Raw genomic sequence first — 8,792 nt, 5'->3', positions numbered from 1 at the left:
TTCTTTCTTCTCCTCCCCGTCAATCTAATTAATCTACAACACCTATTTGTAAGTTCTAAATTGTTGATCTCAACTCGTCCCAATTCTTATACCCAAAGCGTATGGATGCCATGAATCGATCACACTTTTCATTATACAAGTTTGTTATTCTGATCATGTTGGAAATTCAATTTTAGTTTTGGATTTCTTTGGAACGATTGAGCTTCTAATAGGGTTTTGTTTCTTATGTTTATTCGGTTTTAATTTTGAGGGTATTTTGGTCTTTTTAAGTAGTTTTTCCTCTATATTTGAAATATTTTATAAAAAAAATGACATTTATGAAATTGTGTGTTTCATTTTGGTTATTATTGATAAATACACCGAAAAATTGGTGCAAGCGGAAGTCAATTCCCATTCTCTTTTATTAAACCAAACCAAACCAACTACACCAAAGAATAAAGCAGCCCACCGGTCCAAATTGTCCATGCAAAGGCCCAATAGAGAACCCGTTTTTATTTGTTCGCAAAACCGACCCGGCTTCTTTCCCTCGCCCCCTCACTTCCACAGCTCATTCTCTCCCTCTCTGTAACGTTAGATATTCGAACTTTCCTCCTTTTTTTTATCCGGACATACCGACGCCAAATTAACTTGAACTTATACCTGGACGTCCAGTAAAACGCTTTTCTCCTTTCAACCTCAGTTCAACCACTAGCTGCTTGATTAAATGCCTCAACGAAGCTGGCCACTTCAATGTCCTTGGTTACTTGCTCCTCAAGTTAGAAATAGGCAGGTTAGGAGTTGAGTGGTAAATGTTTTTGTGGTTAAGATTCTTTTCTGTGAAGAAATTCATCCATCGTTGGATAACTTCGGTTTCCCTTTCTGCTCTATATGTTCTCGGAATCCTCAGCTTCGAGCTTGTTCAAATGCGGGGCCGGTTTCTGTGTTCTTTTGGGTTTTCTTCGTTGGCCAAGTCGAGTTTACAAGATGTTTTGGGATTACCAGGGAGACTTGCAGTTAAAGGAACCTGCTTTTCGACTGTGGTGGGAACGATCTTGGTCCAGGCCGGGCTTGAGATCCGGCTAAATTAACCGGGGACACACAGAATGCAATTGATGAGCATAGACTAAATGATGCATGGAAGTTGCATGAGCAGCATGTGCAGACGGAAAATTTTCCTATGAAATATGTTATGAATGAGCTCCTAACGAGTCTTGTCGAAAGGTTTCGTGTTCAGTGTCTAGCTTGAGAAGGCTTATGGGCTGGTAGAGCATGCTATTGCAAAAACAAAACAAAACTTGTTAGAGAAGGAGACACTGATTGATCTGTATTTTCGTGTTGCCAAAGCCGGATTACATATTCTTGCATGCCACTGTTTTGAGAAAAATGGTAGAAAATGGAACAGTTTCCCCCTATTGCTGCCTGGTCTGCAATATTGGCCTACATGTCTCAAACAGCCCAAAAGGCTACTGATCGTGATGAACTATTTACAGCTGATAAAGGTTATGACGGTGATGCTGGTCAAGTCCGTCGGCTTGAGGTAGCTTTTAATTAATGGTATACAAAACCATACGTGTTTGTTACACATGGATCATCAATGTATGCAAAGTTTGATTTTGAAAACACAATAGGCTTAATTGCTGTTATGTAGTGTTTGGTACAAGTATAACCTTGTAGCATTTTGAATCGTGACATTATTTGAACATGCCAGGATTTGCTGTTATTCTAACATCTGTATTTTTTCCCCTGTTTGAGGTGTATATTTCACATATTTGAACAACAGCCGGTAGTAGTGCGTGACATTTTTTTTCATACTAAACTTAGTCTTTGCTTGTACGTTATTGTGCTCTTGTGTTTGTTATGTTATCGGTTCATGGTATGTTTTTAACTTTCTTTTTGTTTCTAACCTATAATTATGCGGGTATAAGGGAATGATGAGCATGTTATGAAGGCACTGGCAAACCATCCTTTGGCAGCACAAAGTTTGTTTGAGGATGATTCTCTTCAGTCGCTCTTTCAGATGGTTGCAGATGGCTCTTTGACAGTCTTTTTTCAAGGTAAGCAGGGCCTGGTTCTGCTGCACAGCATTCAGCTTCATAGACATGCTATGCAGGTAGATACATTGCACGTATTGCCTTCCCTAGCTGTAAAGACACAGTTGGATAGCAATATTTTCCGGTCAAAATCTTAAATTAGTTTTACAACCGGTAATTTAGATTTTGTTTGCGCTAAGTTGTGGTTAACTTTAAAAGCGGATTTGAAAACGTTTTCTTTTGGGGTAAATCCAGATTGGAAGACATTTCCAAATCGAGAGTAATACTAGATAGAAAAATTGTTTATGTTCCAGTTGTCACTGATGTGAGACTTCCCATTTTTTTTCGTTTTTCTTGGTTCATTGGTGGCCGAGAAACTGACTCTAATATTAGGCGAGATGTCCAAAAGAAACCATCCACATCCTCCTTTTACCTTGAAGAAATAAATTATTTAGGTAATATGTGCGTGTAAGGTTATCTGAAAAACTAAAAATACAAAAATAATAAGTGTGTTGTAGACCTATTTGACTGAACTGTATAAGGACAAAGAGGGAGAGGGGGCCAACGGCAACAAGAGAGAAAATGAGAGATTTAATTTTGAAGTGTGTATTGTATCATCGCCTTATGCCTTTATTTATAGTAGTATGATGGGTAGAATTCATACCCTTTTATGATTAATAGGTAATCAACTCCTAATAGGTAACTACAAGATACTCCTAGATATACTAGGATTTACACAATCACATTCCTAATCCGATAGGACTGCAACCCTATGTAAATACTGAAACAAAACGTCGCATCAGGTCTTCAGCAAATGGGGTAGAACAATTGATGAAGTCGTTGGCATAAAGAGTGAACGTGAGTCTCAGATACAATAAACGTAAGTATGCATTGGTAGTAAAACTCACAAAACCTTGCTATGGTAAAACCCAAGGTATGAGGAAAATCCATAGACTAAGGAGAAAAGTGAGAAGTACGCATAATGTCTAAAACAAACGTCAAACGGGATGAAAGTAGTGAACTCAACGGAGTATGATCATCCTAGGATGGGTGCCTTGTTAAAACCTCGTTAGGCAACAAAAATCTAGTGGAAAAAATGCTCCTAATCGTAGGAAAAATAGTACATTAAGATCAAGTGAGTATGCTTCAAGATACTCCCCTAAGTTAGACATAACTTACAAATGAGACTACAAGCGATTCAATTCAGATAATTTACGCATACCGATTCCTTGGACGAGCTTCTGAAAAGTAGACTTGGGCAGTGACTTTGTGAAGAGATCATCTTGGGAACGGATTTGCTTGACTTCAATGTTCTGATGTTGTTGTTGCTGGTGAGAATAAAAGAACTTCGATGCTATGTGCTTGGTCTTGTCTCCCTTGATGTATCATTTCTTTAACTGCTCGATACATGCTGCATTGTCTTCAAAGATCGTTGTAGAAAGGTCAACGACTGAAGAAAGACCACTAGTGTTTCGAATATGTTCCATAACTGCTCTCAGCTAAAAACACTCTCGCGAGGCTTCATTCAGGACGAGAATCTCAGCATGGTTCGAAGAAGTTGCAACTAGCGTTTGCTTGGTAGAACTCCAAGATATAGCGGTATCTCCAATGGTAAAGACAAAAATCGTTTGAGAATGTGCCCTATGAGGGTCAGACAGATAACCAACATTTGCGTAACCAACGAGGCATGAATCAACCCGAGGATCAAGGGGGGCATCATCTTCTCTCATGGATTTGTGTTTGTAGAACAAGCCCAAATATGTTGTACCCTTAAGGTAGCGGAAAACGCCTTTAACACCATTCCAGTATCTGCTTGTAGGCGCATTGTTATATCTAGCCAAAAGATTAACAGTGAAGGAGATGTCGAGTCTAGTGCATTGAGCCAAGTACAATAAAGCATCAATTGCACTTAGGCATGTAACTTCAGGCTCCAAAATCTCTTCCTCACCCTCATTCGGACGGAAGGGATATCGTTTAGCATTTAGAGTTCAAACGACCATAGAAGTACTTGAGGGCTTCGCTTTATCCTTATTAAAACGACGCAATAACTTCTAGGTGTAGTTCGATTGATGTACTAGGATTTCATCCGAACAATGCTCGATCTCCAGGCCGAGACAATATCGAGTTTTCCTTAAGATCTTTCTTCTCAAATTCCGATTTCAAGTGCACTGCAATTTCCTTAAGCTATGCAAAAGTTCCAACAAGGTTCATGTCGTCGACATAAACTACAACGATTGCAAATCCAGAATATAACTTCTTAATGAACACGCACGGGCATAGTTCGTTGTTCACATAACCCTGACTTGTCAAATACTCACTTAGACGGTTATACCACATCCCCCGGATTGTTTCAATCCGCAAAGTGACCTCCTCAATCTAATCGAGAGAGTGTTGCGTGGTCTAGAATTATTTGAACCAGCCAATGGAAGTCCTTCTGGAACTTTTATGTACATTTCCGTATCTAGATCCCCATAAAGATACGCGGTTACCACGTTCATAAGTTGCATATTCAGATTTTTGGAAACTACCAAACTGATAAGGTAGCAGAACGTTATGATGTCCATTAAGTGGGACTATGTCTGATAGGATTTTTACCACCTGCAAAAGTATGAATAAAAACACTTAAAAATACTTGCAAGATAACAAGGTAGTTGTAGTATAAACGGCTCAAGTAAGGTCGTTTTCCGCAGGGATTGAATGAATAATATGTATTTAAACTAATTCTTAGCTAAATATTTGAAAACAAAGATTGAAAAAGATGATTTTGAATTTAAAAATAATAAAAACGAATTTAATATAAAAACAATTAAATAGATCAACAAAGTAAAGAAAGCAAAAGAAAACGGTTTTGGAAAACAATTTAAACACTAGCGTTCTGCCGTCACCATTAACAATCCTATGCAAATTTACCAATTACTTATGAATTTCCACATACATGCTTTTAAGGTTAGGTTTCCCTAATGCATATTTTCCTTGTGATGTTCAAGCGAAAACGTATATCTAACATGCAACCCATCTGTGATGTTCAGATCAAATATAAACATGCAAGACTCATTAAGTTTTGTGAAAATCATTTGAAAAACCATGCAACCCTTAAAAGCGTGATGTTTGCCTTAAGTGAACTTACAATTACTAATCACAAGAAGCCCTCCTCAATTTTAGGGTGATGTTCCAACATAAATTACATCAAATTACTTGTCTAAAAATCCTAATGGTCGCGAATCACTTAGACAATTAAATAGTTTAATCGCGGTAATTAATAATTCAAAGCAAGCATGCATCCATTCATAAGCATATTAATAAAATCACATATTCATGCTAAAGCTCATGGCTTCGTCCTAGCAAAAGAAATTAGTTATGAACAATCATAATAAAAACTAAAGAAAATATATTAAATAGAAAAAAGAATGAAAACACCTTATAGGTAAAAAGTAGGTCTCCAAAATAATGCGTCTCCCCCTGATCTAATGGCTAAAAAGTCTTATTTATACTACTATCAAATAAAATCCTACCTAGAAAAGGTCTTAGAATAAAACTAGGAAACATAATAAAATAATAAAACAGAAAATAAAAGGTTTCCTATTTAAACTGAAATTCGGAGTTCTCAGAAAATTAGTCTTTTGACTGACCAAATCAACTTTGATTTGGTCCCAAAAGGTCTCTTTTGAAAGCTTGAAACGTCCTCTACAAATCCTCAGAAGGAATATTCCTCAAAATATACTATCTTGACCTCTAAAATACCCAAAACGTCCAGAAACGTCAATCTAGGAAAGCTGCGCGCTGGGTCTTCTTTTCATCGCCACGGTCAAATGGCTTGGTAGAAAAATTTGGAATTTTGATACAATCATCTTGAAAGATTCACGAACATTAACCAACACCATAAAATATCTAAATGGTCCGCACATTGGTTGTATATGTCCACAAATATCCTCTTGAATCCTCTGAAGAAATTTAGGGGGGTCGTGAATAATCTTGGTAATTGAAGGTTGAGTGTTCAACTTCCCCAGGGAACATGCTTTGCAAAGCGGATGGCTAGTATAAGATTTCAAGTGATGTCCATGAGATGCTTTGAGGATATGGCGCATAATATCTCGTCCAGGGTGTCTTATTCGATCATGCCAAAGCAGTAAAGTGTCCTGGAACCCAGCGATAGGGCTGGCCACATAGTGTGTACTCCATTCTAACAACATTCCATAAGCCGAAAAATCACTTATAGTCCATAAGACGGCAGCCTTCATTGTAAAACTTTGGTTGGAATATGCATCATAAGTGGGAGTGCCCACCTCCCATAACTCATTTAACTCGTCAATCAGTAGACGCATGTATACATCAATATCTTTACCAGGACTGCGCGGTCCTGGTATTAATAGAGACAACAACAAATTTGATTGCTTCATGCACATCAAGGGCGGTAAATTGTAAACAGAAAGCACCACAGGCCATGTGCTATGGTCATGCCTCATTTTCGCAAAATGATTAAATCCATCATTGGCCAACCCTAATATAACATTTTGAATTTCTGACGCAAAATCCGGATATAAATTATCCAAATGCTTCAATGCTGGAGAATCTGAAGGATGCCTCATAAACTCATCCTTAGGACATTTCAATTACGTGCCACCTCATATGTTCAGCCGTATGCTTCGACATAAAAAATCGTTGCAATTGTGGTTTTAAAGGAAAATACCACATAACCTTAGCTGCGATCTTTTTTCTCAAGCTATCCTCTGCTTTGGTAATTTTATATCTTGATTCACCACAAACCGAGCACACAGTCAACTTCGAAGTATCTTTCCAATAGATCATGCAATCATTGGGACATGCATCAATTTTCACATACGTCAGACCCAAGTCATTTATAAGTTTTTTTGCCTTATAACAGGATTCAGGAAAACAATCCCCTTTAGGCGACATTCTTTTAATTAACTCCAGTAAAGTGGTGAAGATCTCGTCTGGCATTCCCGCTAAACATTTGATCTAATACAGTCTTACAACTGCTTCCAATTCCTTAAACTTTTTACATCCTGGCCACAAATCTTGATCTGCCTCTTCAAGCAACCTAAAAAAAGTCTTCACCTCTTCTGAATGCCCATCCCCAATAGGGGGTTCAGTAGACAGCCCAACACCTTCTTCTGTTAATGGTTGGACAAATACATCATTAAGAAAATCATGCATACTAGCCACCTCATCTCCTGTTTCTTCTTCTCTGATTGCCATATTTTGCTTTCCAATGTTTTTCTCACCATGATGTCGCCACCAATATTTTGCTTTCCAATGTTTTTCTCACCATGATGTCGCCACCAAGCGTTTTTATAATCTTTATCCATATCATACAATATGAGATGTTCAACAACAGTGTTCTTAACAAAAGTATATCGATTACAACATCTTTGGCAAGGACATCTAAACTTATCAGGGCCAACACCATTTGCAACTGCTTGGTCCAAAAACAAATTAATTCCAGCTGTATAAGCTTCCAAATTTCGAGCTATCGTCAACCAACTCCTGTCCATGTTTTACCACTTTACGAGGACAAAATATTACGTTGACACTAAGATGCCTACAATCTTTCAATCCCTATCATGTAGGCATAACTATTAGAATTTTCAATTTCTATCTTTCAACCCTCGAACTATATCACAATTGCAATCTTTTAATTTTCAACACCTATTATAGTAAAAAAAAATTAAAATAACAACAAAAAGTTATCAAAATAACAACAAAAACAAATTAAAATAACAATTAGAGTGCAAAACAAATTAATTTAACATAATATATTCTTATATTACTAAATATTATAAGTTTATGTTATATTTAATATGTCAATTTCACATACATGCTTATAACTATTATTCATTTCCATTTTCTCATAACAATTCAAGTGACAAAATTAATTAATTTGACTAAATATTTATTAATTTAACAAAAATAGTAGAAATTTATCTAACTACTTAAATTAGAACTTTTAAATAAATAAACTTGTGTATTATACAATTTAAAAATTAAAGAATTTAGTGATAGAAACCTGAATTATGGAAGAATTCCGTCGTCGATCAAATCTTTATGTACTCAACCAGCTCAAATAAATTCCCTACAAAAATAAATTGTACATAAAAATTAAACATAAGTGGAGAAAATAAAAATATTAGAAGCAAGAAACACTTACTGTTGTGAAGACGGAACAAATGAAGTAAGAAGAACAAATAAGAAAGGTGCAAGAGAGAAAACACGGGGAGGGTTTGAAATTGGAAGAACGAATAAGAAAAATGCAAGAGAGGAAGAAGAAAACACGGGGGAGAGTATATAAAGATCATCATTATGTTTCTTACAACCGACACCAGGTTTTAGAATATTTAAAAAAAACTAAAATCTATGTCGCTCAGAACCGACGCACGCTTTAAGATATTTAAAAAAAATAAGGACAAGTTTGTGTGGCGTCGAAATAAGGACAAGTTTGCATCGGTTAAAACCGACGTGTCCCTGACATACTTGACAGTCGTAGCAGGTGGCCTCGAAATAGGACAAGTTTGCGTCGGTTCAAACCGACGTGAGCCTGACATGTCAGTGCACTTGGATGTGGCGTCAAAACAAGAAAACTTTTGCGTCGGTTAAAACCGACGCCAACACTGACTGAAAAAAGCTCTTCCAGTCGTTTGCCCCTACACTCATACTTTATGTCGCTTAAAAGCGACACCAGTATTTAAAATATTACAATGTATGTGTACGTCGGTTTAAAAGCGACACCAGTATTTTATGACGCTTATAAGTGACAGTAAATCCGAC

Source organism: Malus sylvestris, chromosome 11 (genome assembly GCF_916048215.2).
Source record: "Malus sylvestris chromosome 11, drMalSylv7.2, whole genome shotgun sequence".
NCBI classification, from domain to species: Eukaryota; Viridiplantae; Streptophyta; class Magnoliopsida; order Rosales; family Rosaceae; genus Malus; species Malus sylvestris.
Note: the sequence above shows the minus strand (reverse complement) of the source record.